Here is a 17,416-nt window from a genome sequence, read left to right as displayed (position 1 = left end):
CAGATCTAATCGAAGTGAAGGTGCTCTTTGAAATCAGCTTATTATCCGTTTCGAGGCACGAGGGATTAATTGATTAAATCTCTGAGCCTTTGAACATGACCTCTGATCCGATTCTGCCAAGCTCTGTGTTTCTGACGGATTGTAAAATATCTGACATTTACTTGCAGCCGGGGTTCCTTCCCTTTGTGCCTTCAAAGACAATGCAGAGAAATCTGAGACACATAAAAGACAGACAAGATAGCAGGAGATTTTCATCCTACCTGTGTTTCTCCAGCTCATTGTGTGATGATCTGCAATGACAAAAAGAAAAAGAAGAGTGTCAAAATGCTTAAAAAAAAATACTACTAAAACTTCATCTCATGTGACATGAGGGTTCAGATTCAGTGTCATGGGGAGAAAGTTGGTTATGAAATGTTTTGATCTCAAAAGTTTGGATGTAAATGCAAAGTAACAGATCTGAGAAACAAATCAGACAAAAAAAAATGTGTCAAAAGATCAAAGACGGGCCTTGATTCTTCTTCGCTGTCTGCCGTCAGGTGGCTCGGGGGCTTTCTGAAATCTGGAGTTCCTGCGCATTAACATTTCATGTTCGAAATGCAGTTTCATAATGCTCTAAAACAAGCGCGCCCTGCTGCATATTCATTTGATTTAGTGGGGTGGATTGAGGACAGCAGCATGCAGAGGCTTGGCTGCATATTTTGGGAACGTGTGATGAATGGAGTTTGACTTTAAAAGTCTCTTCTGTGTGACGTTTGTCAAAAAAAAAGGAGAAAAAAAAGCACGCTGCAGAGGTCAAAAACAGCCCTGAAATAGAGAGAGATAGACACAGATAGAAAAAGGGGCAGACGGAGGGAGAGAGGAACAGAGAGAGAGCGAGAGCAGTATCTGTGACACTGCACAAAACCCCTCGCGTCCCCGTTTGCCCCGTGTGCGCACAAACAGCATGCGCACACTGCAGTGCACACTGACTGAACAGCAGCGTGGATAAAAACGCACTCAGACGTCTGGGAGTCCTATATTGTGCCGAATTCCTCAGCATGTGGGCTATTCCGAGGAGAGCCTCCTATTATGATGCACAGCTGGGAGCACGAAGGGCGCCGCCGTCCATCTGAAACAGGCCCTCTGTTTCATGAGACCGTCATGGATACCACAGCAATAAAAACAAAAAACAGCCAACAACCAAAGGGCCAGACTGACAACAAGTCCTTTCAGATTTTCCACTGTCGGAGCGCCCTTTGGTTCCCACTGCTGTGCCGAGGACGCATCCTGCACGTCGACGCCGATCGCTGCAGCAAAGAAGGGCTACAGTCGGCCGTCTGCGCAGGCATCGGCCCAGCGGGAGCGCAGGATGTCGCACCGCCGCTAATAGCCTGATCTGAAAGGCCGACGGAATAGCTTCACGCCCTTGGTGAAGGAAATTGTGCCATTCAAATAGCTGGAACGGAGGGGGAAAAAGTCCCAGTCATAGCACAGGGCACGACCGGGAAATCATTCAGAGGAAGGGAATGCTCTCAGACCTGTAATAACAGCAGATTAATACACACACACACACACACACACACACACACACACACACACACACACACACACCACACACACACAAACACACACACACACACACACACACACACACACACACACACACACACACACACACACAACACACAGAACCTACATATTTCAGCAATGTGCCCTCATAGGCAGATTTGGCCTTGATATCAAACATTACAGCGGCAGTTACTCGCTGTACAATGCACACACTGTGCTTTATGAGCGACTGCCAGCCTCACCTTCAGTTCAAACGTGAACAAATGTTTTTACTCTGCTACCCCCAGCATCCTGTTAATGCTTAAAAAAGCTGGAGGAGAGCATAAAGGGAATTGGGGAATTTGCCCTCGGTGCCGTCGCAAGTAAAAAGGAGGGAAAAAGAGGGCCTGGTGCACGGAGCCCTGGTGGGCTGCAACTTTGTCACAGGGTGTAGGTGTCTATTTCTGCCACCACACCCACCTGCCACATCCACACAAACACACACTGTACAAGTGTGTTATGCTGTCAGACACCGGACCAAAAGAATGCGGAATAGACCGCATTCTTATTTGTGTCATGCAGCCGAAAATACTACACTGAAAAAAGGAGTGTAATTTGAGAGCGATACTCCTTAACATGCCGTACGAGCTGTGATGTAACTCAGACAACAGTGGATCGATTTCCCCACCATGCTTCTTTCAGCTATTACCTAACATAAGTTTTTTTTTGGTTTTTTTTTTGTGGTAATCATTGATAAATCACATGCTGATGTGAATCACCTTCATTAAAAAATACACACACACACACACACACAGAATGACTGTAAAATCCACACAGTTAAACAGCTCAGTCTCACACACCTGGGCAAAATAAAACAGTAAAAATTTACATCAAGCCTTTACATATACCCAAACGTGTCCACAACAGATGCCTGCTGAGGGTGTGTCCCATGTCAATGCAGTCCGTTCCCTTTTCATTCCAGACGGATGAGGTCCAGTCTATTTGGCATAAGGGCTTTTCATCGTCAAAAAACTGAAATTACTATGAAGTGTATTGATACTGTTAATGTCTTTCCTGTGAATGAATTTCATAGACAATTCAGAGGCGTCTCGCCATGAAGTTTCACATTATAATCAATAAAACACTTTCACATCCAAAAGTCCAAAAGCCAGAGATTGTTTTGTCCATAATGGGCTACTGTACAAACATACAGCGTACACTTTGTAGATGCACAGGGTTCCAGACCAAGACTTGAGTTTAGACAAGAAAGACCACTTCAATATGACACCCCCATGTCGATTAAGATTGGTTTATTATATTATCAAACAATTTATTTATCGAATTTGTTTTTTTAGGGGGGTTAAATAAAGTGTCCATAATGTTTTCCCTCACTCGAGATTATGACTAAAATGACTCAGATTCGTATTGAAATTGATACTCAATCATGAAAATATTTGCTTGTCGTGGCAATAATAGAAACACTCCTGTGTTAAACATTATCATTAAATGTGAGCAGCTGATGCTTAAAATTCCTTTTAATCACCAGTCCAACTGGACTGAAAACACCAGGAGGACTGAAGTGAAACTGAAACTTATGTTCACTACTAGGTAATATAATTCTGTCACTTTATGATCTTACTGTTTGTGGCAGGATGATTGGGGTCAAAGGGAGGCCAAACACATAGAAACTTTAAAAAAAATAAAAAAATAAAACCTTGACCTGAAATAACAACAAAACTTTCACTAACTTTGGATGTGCGGGGGTGCCAAAAAAATGCATGAGTGTGACCCATTTCAAAGAGCCCTTTATTAAGCAGTGGACACACCAAGCACAAACACGATGACCACATGAAGAGAGAGAGAGAGAGAGAGAGAGAGAGAGAGAGAGAGAGAGAGAGAGAGAGAGAGAGAGAGAGAGAGAGAGAGAGAGAGAGAGAGAGAGAGAGAGAGAGAGTTGACAGTGTACGCGTGGCACTGTTTATTGGAGAGACCAAAACAGAGAGAGAGAGAGCCCAGCCCAGCAGCAGCAGAGAGAGCGAGAGAGAGGGAGAGAGATGACGGCAGGGTGCATGGAAACTGACCCCTTCCCTTCTATCTGCATGTGTTTCGGTTAAACTGACATGGACACACACGTACAAAAATAAAAGTAAGAATGATATTTACCTATTGTTCTGAGTTTTTCTGGAAATTGGCGAAGCTTTCGTTTTCTTTCGGGAAAAGTCGCCGCTGTACGGTAAAACAGACGCATAACCGTGTTCTGCCCCTATTGACACAAAAAGCAAAAAAGATCAATAATTAAAAAAGATTGAATGTACTGCAAAGTCTGCAAAAATATGTTTGCAATGAGTCGCTCTCAATAACAGGCTAAATGACAATTCAGTTGAAACAAAACGTGATCGATCGCGAATGCAATCGATCCCAAATGCATCTACATAGCATTGTTAAGCCTCTGCTAGCTCTTTACTTTATTTAATTCGTGTTACATTACCGTTAAGGCAGTAAAACACTGGATTACATTTTCAATGTCACTCTTGTTTACTCGTTTTTTTCACGTTAAAAAAAACGCATAACAGTGCATGCTGACAACATACAACACGTGATTTCTGTCAGAAACGAATCGATCAGGGTTTATAAAGACGTGACACACTTTACACGATAAATTACAACTGTTGTCATTTTCCGAGGCGCAGGCCAGCGGGTCCAGTTTGCACCCATCGCCTGGTCCCATTGTCTACTAAGTGACATCATACCTGCACTATGGCAGAGTACGCTAAAACCTGCCACATGAACAGAATATGAAGTTAGCGGCCACCACAATCCCTCATTCACAGAATAAGCATGATCGTACAAATGCTGTCAACTTGTCAGCGTGGCTGGAAATACCTCTGTCTTTTCTTTCCAAGTACTCTGCAGCCTCCAGCAGAATTAGGAGAGAATTGAGTTCCATCTTGTTGTTGTCTCGTTATAAAAATAAAAAAGAGTGTATATACACAGATGTAGGAGTCATAAAATAATGGAATGAAAATATAAAAACAGTTTAGGAGCGATGTGTGAGCGCTGCTACGATCACTTCTGAGTCTTGGTGACTCCAAACTACAGCATCAACAGCACCTAACTAAAACTCACCAACATGACTGACGGCACCTCTGGCCAATAGGAAAAGCCTATGGGCGGGCACACTGGGGAAGATTCAACCAGTGTTGTGGCTGAAAGTCCAAAGGTGGGAGCTGATTGGCTAGAGTTTGCCAAAGTCGTCAGGGACATACCCTAGCAACAGCCTTAGTGACCCGCCTATGCCGTTGCTGATTGGATGGACGGACAAGCAGGAAGCTTATAATTCGCTGGACTGAATTAGGGGCGTGGCTTCGCGTGAACTTGGGTGTTGTTTTGGTTGCTGAATTTGATAACTGTTCAAAGTGTGCTTTTGGACTTAAACCTTTAACAGTGAGCGATCAGTCAACGGGGCTTTTTAAAGCATGTCCGTCAGATGAATGATTGCGTGATTGTGAGGCATGGCAGCGTTTTTATTGGCTTTGTTTTCAATTCATTTCCTGTGAAAGTTTTAGAAGTTGTAGAAATAGTTTTGAAGGTATAAAATGAGCTGCAGTTATGGGTGCAAGAAATGCTGACACTTTTTGAAATCAGTTTTTAACAGAGTAATAAAAGATTTCATGGTTGTATTTATAAGGACTCAAGTCTCACATTGTGGTTGGGAGTGCCAACGTATGTATTCAGTCTCACACTACACATGAAACACTAACTTAGTCAATTATTGTATGAACTTTTCACAACATAAAAATAAAGAAACAATACCAGGCCAGTGATTTATAATTTAAGACATTTTACATTTGAATAGCATTGAGGAATTGTGGCATTTAAGAGACTGATGCTGTGACTTTTGAGGCCTTTACTGGAACTGTATCAAAAACAGTGAATCAGTAATAAAACACTAAATTAAAAGGAATGCTGCACAAGAACACTATTGAAACCAGTGGTGAGACAAATTTGCTTTGCACAATCACATGAATGGATAAATTGTGGACTGTGTTATATTGAATTATTGATTGGTTTCAAAACCACAGATCATTCAACTTCACAAAAAAGCAACATTCATACTGTATAGTTTCTATTTTCTGAAAGTAGAGAGACACTACTTTTTCAGAAAAAGCTTGTTTACTCATGGAAATGAACACACATAATAAAGCCTCTGGTGTGTGTACATGTCATAAAATGTTCATGTTTGGCGTCTGTGTAGGAACTCAACTCAAAAGCTTTAAAATGCCTTATGTGTGGCAGGTTGGCTAATTTCAAGAGAAAACTGACTCAAAGTATTTCCAAATAATTTTCCAGCCATTTTTCAACCAAATTCTGAAATTATATTTTCTGCATGTTGAAACTGGACGTGGCTGCTGCTTCCCACATGAGAAAGGTTTCAACCAAATGCTTTGCACATCGCTCCACCCTTTTTTGTTGACCTCAGCTGTCTTTATATCCAAAAGTAGTCAGCCCAGGACTTGTCTGTTGTCACGCTGCTGATTTGCCAAAAAGACCTTCCCCTTCTGCCACTGAAAAGAGACGCACGTCTTTTCACACTGAGTCAAGTCTATGGCCATGATTCATGACTCAAAACCTGACTGATGTCCGATTCACGTGACTCGAGTCAGCAACTCTGTTTGCAGCTACTTGTGGCAGCAGACTCAAAGCTTTTTCTTATTGGGGAAATCCCATCAGAACCAAAGTGTAATGGTTCATAATATTTGGAGCAACCCCCCACCTTTGTAATAAGTTTCCAGCAGAACTGTGGGAGTAAGCAAGATGTCACGATTGCTGGAGCAATGGAAGAGTTATGATATCTCAGCAGGAGGGCCTACACAGCATGAATATGGGTTTCCCTGCATTGAAAGCAGCGTATATTGGTAGCAGGTGGGTGTATGCTAGTGCACACTGTGAAACAATCGCAAAGGCGTTACAGTGAGGGAAATGACTTTTAGTGTGAATGATGAGCATAAGGCTGCACATATTGCTTCTCTGGTACTTTCTTGATCCCCATTTTTGCATATTTTATCTCATGGGTCCTACTGACAATATTTCATAGGCTGATTTCAGACAGCACTGTGCTATTTAAAGTTTGTGGTTGTCAGTTTGGTTAATGTCAGCAAATTAAAGGTTGCCTAAAACGTGTTATTATTAGCAGTAGCCAAGCCAGCAAAGAGGAATACAACACTGGCATCACATTAGCAGAACACGACTGAAAATTGGATTGCATTGGACTGAAAAGAAGCTTTACTACTTCCACTGCTCAAGCAAACAATCATTTAAATGGCGTGATGCCCTGGCCATGATGGAGAGTTCTGATAAGGTTACAGTCATGTGAATGGTTAGTAAGTTGTGTTAACTAGTGTCACAGTTCTTTAGACATTCATTAAAAAGTGCAAGCTGTGTGCCATTTAAACCTAAAAACTGTTCACAATTCAGTTGATGTTTTCACTTTTTTGTAGCTTGGTGTAAAATGATTGTTTATTCTCGAAGAGGTCTCAAATGAAAGAGACTGTTTGCTGTCTTGTCTACATGTAAATTGTTAACAGCCTGTGGAATCAGCCTAGTTATACCTATATTTAAATTTTTGCAGCCCGTGTGAAGTCAAAGTGAGAATATGAGCCAGTCACACACATAATGTAGCATTTCATAACAGCTCAGCTGCTGTGTTTTCTCGGGTCAAATCGGATGTTGTGTTTGGGCTACACCTCATGACTATTCTTGGTGTAATTATAGAGAAGTTATGCAACTTGATTGCTCCTTATCATGAGCCCACATATGTTGTGATGCCACTGCGCTGTGCAACTGCACTCTGTGTCTGACTGTAGCCTGTTGCTGCTTGCAGGATACCAGAAGTTTATGGAGCCACACAGGACATTTGCTTCTTCAGTTTTTTTTTTTTTTTTTTTTTTTTGTATGAAATGTTATTTGACCTCACAGAGGGTCAGCACAGTAAGGCAAACTCCTGCAAGTAAAATGACCTTGACTCTAAAAGGATCTTTTCATGCAAGCAAGCACTCATCTCTGTGCATGTTATCGCTTCTGTGTTAGAGGGTCTGTTTCCTCTCTTTCAAATAGATTGAAGTAGGACGATGGGTTTCTGCTGCTGCAGTCAGCGTGAGTGTTTACTGGCACACTTTAGTGAGTCAACTTTAGCCAACGATATTTGAACAGATTCATTCAGTTTTAAGGTTATCGATCAAAATTGTTCACCAGCTGGACCTTTTTGGATTTTATTGGATTTCATTCTGTGTCATATGGGGGTATTTCTAATGCAGACTTGTGCATTTTTAGTTGTGACCAAATCAAAAGAAAAAAATTTCCATTGTCAAGCACTTTTTTTCTGGTTCTTAGCATGCACAGTTTATTACATCCTGATGTTGACACGTGCTCTCTCAGTCTAATCCTGTGATATTGCTTTGAAGCATAATGTGTTCAGAATTGACACCATGCTCATATATTTTATGACATTGAACTGAAATAGGGAGCAGATGACTGGTTAACTTGTTTTTGCTCGTTATGGTACTGAAGTCACCCATCCCTTTGCTTCATTTGAAAGGAAATAGCCTTTGTCCCTCTCGCTGGGTGCTTCTATTTATAGACTTATCATCTGCATGCTCTGTGATCATAGTGGCTCAGGCCTTGCATTTGCTCATGGCCTGGGCCTGTCAGCCAAATGACTATACTCTCTCAGCTCTTTCCCTCTTTTCTCCCATCTATCTATCCATCTTGGAAAAACAACTTAACGCACTCATCACTGCTGGCATTAGACCAACAGCCTTTGTGCCACAGATCGACAGTCGGAGATTCTGTTCCATACAGCTGCGAGCCCTGCGATTACTTGAGAAAGGTGGGCAATCCAGTAGGGCAAGTAGCAGCTTTGTTGTTGTTAATCCCAAGTAAGCGTAGTAATAACACACTACAAAGAGCAACATAGTTTGTTTCAAAATGTATCTGTGAGCACAGAATATTTATTTCATTACCTGTAGAGAGTTTTTTTTTTCCAGGGTAAAGTGGTGAAACTGCAGACTTTATCATTATTGTTTTGGCTATTTTCTAGTGCTGTCAGTTTTAATCGCATTGATCGCAATTTAATCGCATTGATCGCAATTAATCGTGATTAATTCATGGAGAACTGTCAACAATTAACTTTTTTAAAGTTGAGATTAATTGCAATGAAGAATATAATCCTCATAAATCAGTCCCAATGTCAGGAAAAAACACTATTATCCTCTAGTTCTTTTCTTTGACCCAATTGGCAGACCTCAATGGATTAATTGCAATTAAAATTGACAGCACTACTATTTTCTTATAATTTACAAGAGTTAATAGAACCTACTTTGCTAACTTCCTTTCATTATACAACCACTGAAATAGAAGTTATTCAAGTTATTAAAAAATGAGGGCCTACTCTCTTCAAGAAAGGCAAGTCATATCAGTTGGATGATGACAAATGACTTAATTTCATCTGACTGAAATGGAAGTTTGGCCCACATGTCTGAGTCATTTTGCGAGGAACAGAGTATCAGCACCAGATGTTTTCTGCTTCTGCCGCCACAACAGGCACACTGAAAGTGCTAAGCCCCCAATCAAAGTGATGTTTAGAGGAAATCACCCAAATGCCTTTAATATGCGACTGAACTGTGGCTACGCTTTACGCATCACTTACTGCATTTACTGTCACACAAGTGGGTCGGTCACAAAAATACTTCAACAACTGATCTTGGACGGTGAAAAAGAGCAGCAGTGGCAAACATGTGGTCCGCGGGGTGAAAAGAATAAGGTGTAAAGTGCAAGGGTTAGAATGTTGTGAGTCAGAAAATTGTGCATGCTTTTACTGTATTTTGCAAAAGAAAACATTTAAAAACAAACAACAACAACAAAATCTTATACTTTTCCATCGTGAGTTTGTTCAGACATTACATAAAATAAAACAACTCTTTGTACTGAAATCAAAGTTACCGTTTCATGCTGTCATTAAGTAAATGTGATTATGGTATCTTACTTCTTTTACCCGCTCAAGATCAAACTGATTCTTTTCTCATTGAGAGAATGTCTAATTTTGTTTTTTTAAAATGACCCTGATTTCATCCCAAACATGGGCTTCATGTTGAACATCAATGTTATTCTCCCCTCACTGTATTAATCCCATTAAAGTTTGGGCAGTGTTTGTAGGAAATCACAGCCTGCCCATGCACTACGAGCGTTAATGAAGACAGGTAATGAGGGAGGAGAGCAGAGAACTTGCAGATTCAAGGAGATGTTTATCTTGTGGACACTGATTGTTTGCTGACAGCCTTCCTCCCCTCTCCCAGCGCCCTCCACCTCCCATTTTCCTTGACATTCTTTGGGCCAGAGGTCATCACTTGCTGTGTGCTTTCCAGTATTTTAGCTCCACACTGAGTCAAGACGGGGTCTGCAGTGTCAGTCGAGGAAGGCCATGAGCACACAGCCAAATTCAGCATTTTCTGTCCGCAGGCCCAGTGTAAGATCAGTCAAAAAGCTTTACTTAAACACAAAGTAAGCCTGATCAGTCAGGTCAGCATTGAAACAGATGCTAAAACCATGAGCTGATTAGAGGCAATTACGTGGCTAAGATCAGAAATCCAGCGTTCATGCTCACTGTGAGCAAAGGTCACATCATTTCAGTTCAGATGTTAGCGTACTGATTGGTCTCAAGCTGCACCTCATGTTGTCCAGACTAATTACCTCCCGTAACAATAATGAAAAGGTACGCCGTAATCCAGTGACTTTGCGCTAGCTATTGAAAATTTTCCATTGAGGACTGGCATGAAGCAGGAAAGGACATGGTTTGCGCAGTAGACTGTTGACACAAAAGGCCTTAGTCACTGTAGCTGCCGCCATCCTTTTTACTGCAATACCTTTTTTCTTTCCCATGTGTCAGAGATGCTGACGTCTCATACTGAAGCAACACCGACGTGTTAACTAGCTAGAAATGTTACTTAAGGGCGTGGTAGGACGCACCCACATCAGGGATTCAATCTCAGTGCAACAAAATGCAAACATCCAATTACATAATGCAGTATTTGTTGCATAGCAGCCTTTGACATAAACAAATTCAATCCAATTCAGTTTGCCTATGGTGCACCAATTACAACATGGTCATATTTCATAATCATGTTTTAAAGACAGGATGTACCACTCATTTCCACAAATGGATGTTCCACTGAAAATGGTTACAAGTGATATAGAAAGCTATAATAGACTTTTTTTTTTTTTTTAACAATATGTTTACTGAAATTTTCCAGAGTACAGAATCTGAGAGTGAACACAAGTGACACAAATATAATGGATGTTTTTATAGTTATGGAGCTGTTCAATCTGTTTCCAAGCTGGGGGGGTGTTCTAGATCTTTAATGCAAATCCAGATGGCTCTGGATTGAGCTGCCAAATAACAAAACTGAAATTCTGATAAATTCAGCCCTTCCGGTTCAGTTGGTCAAAAGAAAGCTCTGAATTTGACTCTGGGAGTATTATCATTCCACAGTAATTTAGATATCAATTTGTCCAGATTTTTTTAGAAAGTTTTCGGAGTTGGTTTCGGACAGTGCTTGAAAACAAGTAAAGAAATTTGGGTAAAATATTCATTTTAACACCGTTTATTCCTCCAACTAGGGATTTAGAAATAGACTTCAATCTGTCCAGATCAGCTGCAACTACTTTAAACAGAGATTCATAGTTGTAATGGTAAATCTGATGTAGCTGGTTGAATATTTGCAGACCAAGCTTACACGGGTCCCGGTGAAAGGGAATGTTGCACTGATACTCCTTGAGCAGCTGGCTTAAGAGGCATCATCATACTTTTCTGTTTATTAATCTTGGACCCAGAAACGCAGCTATTTTCCTCTTGCAGGGTACAGAGGGTGAGGAGCAATGTCTCCATATTGGTCAGGTACAGCAAAATGTCGTCAGCATAAAGCGAAATAATATGTTTCATGTCTTCAACCATAACGCCCTCTATTACAGGAGGTGCTCCTATAACAATTGCAAGGGGCTTGACCACCAAGAAGTTAACCATTTTATGAATATCGACCCCCTGAGAAGAAAATAAATCAATATAAAAATCCTTAAAAATGTCATTGATATGTTTGGAATTATGTACTATTGTGGCATCATCTGATCTTAACTGAGGGGATGTATCTAGAGTTACGGACCTGCCAGGCTAATAATTTACCACTTTTGTCCCCATGTTATAGTACTGTTGTTTCATTCTAGCCATGGCATTCTCAATCACAATCGTGGTTAGCAGATTATATTCCGTCCTTCTGATGTTTAGAAGATCAAAAGTCGCATCGCTATGAGTTTGAGAATGTTCCTTTTGGAGATTCCTTATCTCTCATTCAAGTGTTTTGGTTTTAAGCACTTTTTTTTCTAACCTATTTCAGAAAATAAATACACCTAAATCTCTGACATGTCACACACTCATAGTTTACTGATATATTTGTGCATGTTAACTATCGTCACCAAATTATTTCAGATTTCCTGTAGATTTGAATATCGCTTGTTTCCTTCTCAACATTCACATATACGTAGATAAATTACAATCTCAGTTGATCTCGTTTCATTATTCACCTGCACAAAGCAGTGTCTACTCGGTCGAGTCTGCGTGTGTCAATGAACACCACTACGATAACTCTTTCCGCACCTTCCGCACCTCTATTCACCAACCTGTGTCCCCTCCCACGTCCTGTTGATCCTCATATGATTCACACAACATGAGGCTGTGTCAGTCCAGGGGCCCGGCCTCTTTTTGTAAACTCTTCACCATTTTTGTGTCCGACCTCGGTCTTCTGGAGTCCCTCCAGGTTCCTGTGTTTTCCTGCCTTCCTGGCAGGATGAGCAGTGGTAGACCTACTGCCACATGCTTCTTCAAATCTTGAGCACCACAGCACATGACAGCACCATGTTGCTGTGGCATATGTCCTCCATGGGACCTCCAGGATGTCATGCAGGTTTCATGCATGAGGACATGGGATTGATGCACACAGATTTTTTTGCTTCATGAGTGGATTAAAGGAAATTTATTGCAGAAAGATTTAAATCTTCTGCTTCGTGCAGTTTTATTAAATATTTATGCTCACGCCGGTTAACTGATGAGGAACAATCCCACTAGGCTGACACAAGAAATGGCTATAGAGCCACTGAAAGTCAGGGAAGCCCATGGGGGGGTGGGGTTGAGTGTTTGTGTGTATGTGGGTTTGAATGAGCTCAAATAAAACAACCATATCCGTGACCATGGCAACTGGTGAACTTAAGCTAATTCATACACTCAAACAGCGGGTCTCTAACAACAAACATCCTCCCCATAAATATGCAAACCAGTCCGTTTTCCCCTCTTGTGGGTGGGCAGCGGAGGACGGTGACAGACCACCCACCAATGGTTGTGATTCTCCACCGACAATGGACAAATTTTTCCTGTCTCTCCGCGTTGAAACAAGGAACACGATTGAATCCCATGCCTCCTGTTCCTGATGTGACTGGTGTCCCACTGAGAATCCCTGGGAGGATGTCTGGATTTACAAATCCCTGCTGTTCCATTGCTTTCTAACCTTTGGACTTGTTGTGACTTGTTACAGTGCATTTCCGCGTATTCAGTTCAGAAGTTATACTCCACCCAAAATCTGAAAACCCAAAATATTTACTTTACAACCGCAAAATGTAACAAGAAAAGAAGAAAAAAACCCCATAAGCACTTCAAAATATACCATTTCTAGCTGAGAGTGGAGAACATGTGAAAAGTATATGCTAGTAGCCTGTGGAGCAGGAGTCGGGGGATTAACCTAGCTTAGCACAAAGACTGAAAGCGAGAAGAAATTGCTCATGCGGCTCCGTCCAGTGATGATAAATATGCCCACCAGCAGACAGTTCCTAAATGAATCCAGTGTATCCCTTTAGCTTCATCTGTGCACGCAGAATTTATGTAAAATGTGGTGTAACATATGGTTTTGTGGAGAATTACATGCTTCTAGTATTTATGCTAAAATAACAGGCTCAGGGCTCCAACCTCACACCAAACACACAGACATGTGACTGGGGACCATTTCTACATATAATCTTCAGCAAAAAAAGATAGATTATATAAACATTTGGAGCAACATTTGCAGCATTTAATCTGTATACCTACATCCTTCTTTTTAAAATGTTAAAAGTAAAAAACAAAGGTTGATACTAAATATTTCAGAACAAATCAAGCTGCATGTGTTATCTGATTTCTTTAAACTTAAGAAAAAGTGAAACTGTCAAGTAAGTGGTTATATTGTACCTTAAAATGCTTCCCGGGCCTTGCTGTGGGTGTTTGTCAGGTGGATGAATTAGCTGAATAAACGCGATATTTCTAACTCACTGCACAGCATCCTCAATATTAAACACAAAAACAATAAGACATCCCTAAGCTATAGCAGCCCTTTATTTTTAGACACAAAGGTCTGAGTATCACTCCGAGTCTGGACTGGGCTCCATCCATAATCTTGAAAGCATGCACATGTGCCTGACCAATTATTAGTCGTCTGTGTGTGTGTTTGTGTGTGTGTGTGTGTGTGTGTGTGTGTGTGTGTGTGTGTGTGTGTGTGTGTGCGTGTGTGTGTAAGCGAATACCTGCGTGTCTGAAATGCTTCAGTAAAGCTTTTCATCAGCTTGCTCACAAGTGGTCAAAGGGCGTGTCGGAGACAAATGTCAGGGACAACGCACTACTGTAATTACTGCCATCTCTGGAGGTCATGCACACAGCGCCGCTCGTGTTTTTCTGTTTGCATGTGAGCCTTTGTTTATGCTCTCGGTGTGCTTGCACGAACACTTGTGCTGAGAGTGTGCTATACGAGGCCGTGTGTGTACGAGTTTGGGTGTCTGCGTGCAATATTTTGTACGTTGGACATTTTGAGCCACAGCTGCAAAGGGGTTTGGTTCATATCCTGTGCTGAGCTGGCAGTGGAAGCAGGGCTGTTAAAGGGTCTGAGTGCGAGGAGTCATCGCAGCTCCTTTCCTGCTGTACTCTTCCACTGCTTCCCTCGCTCATAACGTCAGCTCTCCGTGCATGTGTGTTTTTATCCATTGGTTTAAGGAGGGGCCATTAACAGGTGGTTTTCCCACTTGCTGTGAGATGTAATTACTTTCAGATGCTGGGTGTATACGTACACACATTCAAAGAAAAAGAAAAAATAATCGCTGGCAGTGAGGCCCCGAGGGGCGACACTCTTGACATTCTGGCTTTGGTGCCATCTTCAAGACCACCACAGCTTCGACATAGCGAAGGAATGCATTGTTTAATTTATGCTACACATAAGCTATTGTCTGGATCAGCAGGAAGAAAACACATTGTGAAGTTGAGCAATGGTTTCATCTGAAAACAATAGAACCACAGAAATGCCAGCCTGCTCTTTGAGCCTCAAAGAAAAGCAAGGCCGTGAATCTCCATGGGTGTTTTTTTATGAGTTGAGCAAAGAAGCAAAAACACAGGGAACATGTATGTATAAGAAAAAAAAAGAAAGAACATGCTACCATCCTTTTATTGTGTCTGCGTGTGCAGAGGCCAGTGGAGGAGTCGCTGCGATGATTGTGATTCACAAGACACTTCAGCAGAGCTGCCTGGTTTTGAGGAGCTGACCAAAACCCAAGTGCCCTTGCAATCCCCTTATTCATCACTTTCAGTGGAGGAAAGTGGAACGGAGTGCTGGTGTTCCAGAGCAGGGGGCATTCTAGCAACGAAATTATAGCTCTGCTGGGCTGTGCAGCGGCTGCCGGCCTCAGCCGACTGAGAGAATGGCCCACAAACACACAGCTGTTTCTAATCGGTAACTCAGCACCGATGGCTGACCTACATTCTGGTGCTCGCACGTCTTTGAACCCGTGGCCCTGCCAGACTCAGCTATGGGGGAAGGTAGAGGGAGAAAAACAAGAGGGAGGAGAGGAGTCAAGAGGGGTACAAGAAACAAGAGGGAGAGAACGAAAGAAAGAAAAAGAGATTTAGCTTTCTAACATTTTGTTCTGTTCTCTGTGTTTTATTGGACCGTGCAGGTATGAGTTTAACACAGGTTGCATGGCGTGCGTGCACGTGTAATGACAGAGTCAGACAGCCAAACTTCTGTGAGTACTTGGAAATGTTTCCACAGCCCCAGCATGCAGCTGTGCACACCTAAAAAGAAAAAAAAAGAACCTATAAAAACCCCCTGACTGTCAATTTTCTGGTCCTGTGGATGGACTTGTTACGCTTGGAAAATCCTCATTTTTCTCAACATGGCTTTTCCTTGTCAACACCCTGCTGTCTATCAAACTTTCATAAAGTTGTGCTCTCTGCATCTGAATGAGTGTCTCCTTTCATTAAGGCTGGAGTGCATCTAAGTTGCATTCCTTGCATGCAGAGGAGGGGTACAGCAGAGTGCCAGGGGTCCCCTGGTAATGACTCATGGCAAAGTTCCCTATCCACTCCCACTCTCCAGCGGGATGCTTCCCTGGGTCGTGCAGAGAGCGAGAGAGAGAGAGAGACAGAGAGACTGAGTGGGGGTTGAAGAGTTGTATGGAAGAGAGAAAGAAAAAAAGAGGAAAAGAGAAGGGGGGCTCATGTGCAAAAATGCTGCAAAAGTTAAAAAAAAAAAAAAAGAAAAGTGTTCGCTTTAACATTTACACACCCTCTGCTTCAGAGAGAGGAAGGAACTGGAAGTGGGTCACTGTGTCTCAGGACTCCAGAAGAAGAAGGAAAAAAAAAGCAGGGAGGAAAGGGGAAGGGAAAACTGAACAAGAGTCAGCAGCGGGCTCGGGCCAGCCAAGAAGAATTCAGAGGACCAAAATGTGGAACCGCTAATCCACACATCAGGGATGAAAAGCAGGGCAAACGAATGAACCAGAGCGCCTTTCCAACTGTGAAATACTGGTATTGTAACGTCTGTCACAAAGAAAATATCAAGCCCGTTGCATCTGTGAAACCACACCAACACACTTTCGACTTGTGTCAAGAGAGCAGGTGTGGCACAGAAAAGAGCAAGCCTCAAGATCTGCTTGCAAAATAGCAAGAGGCATCGTTCAGTATCGCTCAGTTGTTTTTATATGGATACCCCGTCAACAGTATCTTGTTAAAGAGTCTTTGTTTTTTTTGTCATCGGGCTCCATTTAAATGTCTGTTGTATGATAACAACAACAAAGAAAGCCCATTTTCTGCAGTTGTGGTGCTCTCTGGTAAAATGTGACTGCAGACAGTCAGACCTGAATTCGTCAGCCCCCTTTGAAACACAGTCAGCAAACTCAAATGAGGCATTCACTTCGGAAAAACACTTGTATAGCAGACATGCTCTCAGGAACCAGATTTTCTGCTTGTGTTGGAGTTCATTCTGTTGACGGGTCTTTAGAAGTCAGTGGTTCAGCTGAGTTTAGCTCACTTGTTGTCCTGGATGTTGGTCTCTGTTCCTCTCTGGGCCCTGATGGTCTCCTCGGGGTTCCTTTTGTTTTTGTACCGGGGGCTGAGACAAAAGCCTTGTGTCAGCAGCACCACCACCAAATACAGAAAAATAATCTTTCTGGTACCGTGGAGGCAGGAAGTAATGAACAGGGCGAGGAAAGAGATCAACTACACCAATATGGAGGTTTTTAAATTTCATTCTTCCAATTTACTGAGGTGTCTTCTCAACTTCCACTCAAATCATACTGGAGGTATTCCAGTTCCAGTCTGGTCTGGATGAGGTGTGGGCCGATACTTGACCCTTGGAGATATAGAATTTCATGGCATGTGGTATATAATCCATCACTGTGGTATTTCTTTTATATATCATGCTTATCCATTGCTCTGCACATACAACAGCCATCTGAAATAAACTGAAGTGATGGGCTGAGTGTGACAAAGAAGCAT

At 42.0% G+C, this 17,416-nt stretch overlaps 1 long non-coding RNA gene across 1 annotated transcript; it reads right to left on the bottom strand.

Moving 5' to 3' along the window:
• Positions 1 to 185: 185 nt before the first annotated feature.
• LOC115390078 (uncharacterized) lies at positions 186 to 4,626 on the bottom strand. Its single transcript, XR_003931637.1, has 3 exons — positions 4,411 to 4,626; positions 3,691 to 3,790; positions 186 to 290 (listed from the first exon to the last, which is right to left on the bottom strand). It is a non-coding gene; the product is annotated as an uncharacterized LOC115390078 (long non-coding RNA).
• Between the last annotated feature and the right edge of the window lie 12,790 nt (positions 4,627 to 17,416).

The sequence above is a fragment of the Salarias fasciatus genome, chromosome 6, assembly GCF_902148845.1.
Source record: "Salarias fasciatus chromosome 6, fSalaFa1.1, whole genome shotgun sequence".
Classification (NCBI taxonomy): Eukaryota; Metazoa; Chordata; class Actinopteri; order Blenniiformes; family Blenniidae; genus Salarias; species Salarias fasciatus.
The sequence above is the reverse complement of the archived record's forward strand: the minus strand, read 5'-3'. Positions and strand labels throughout refer to the sequence as shown.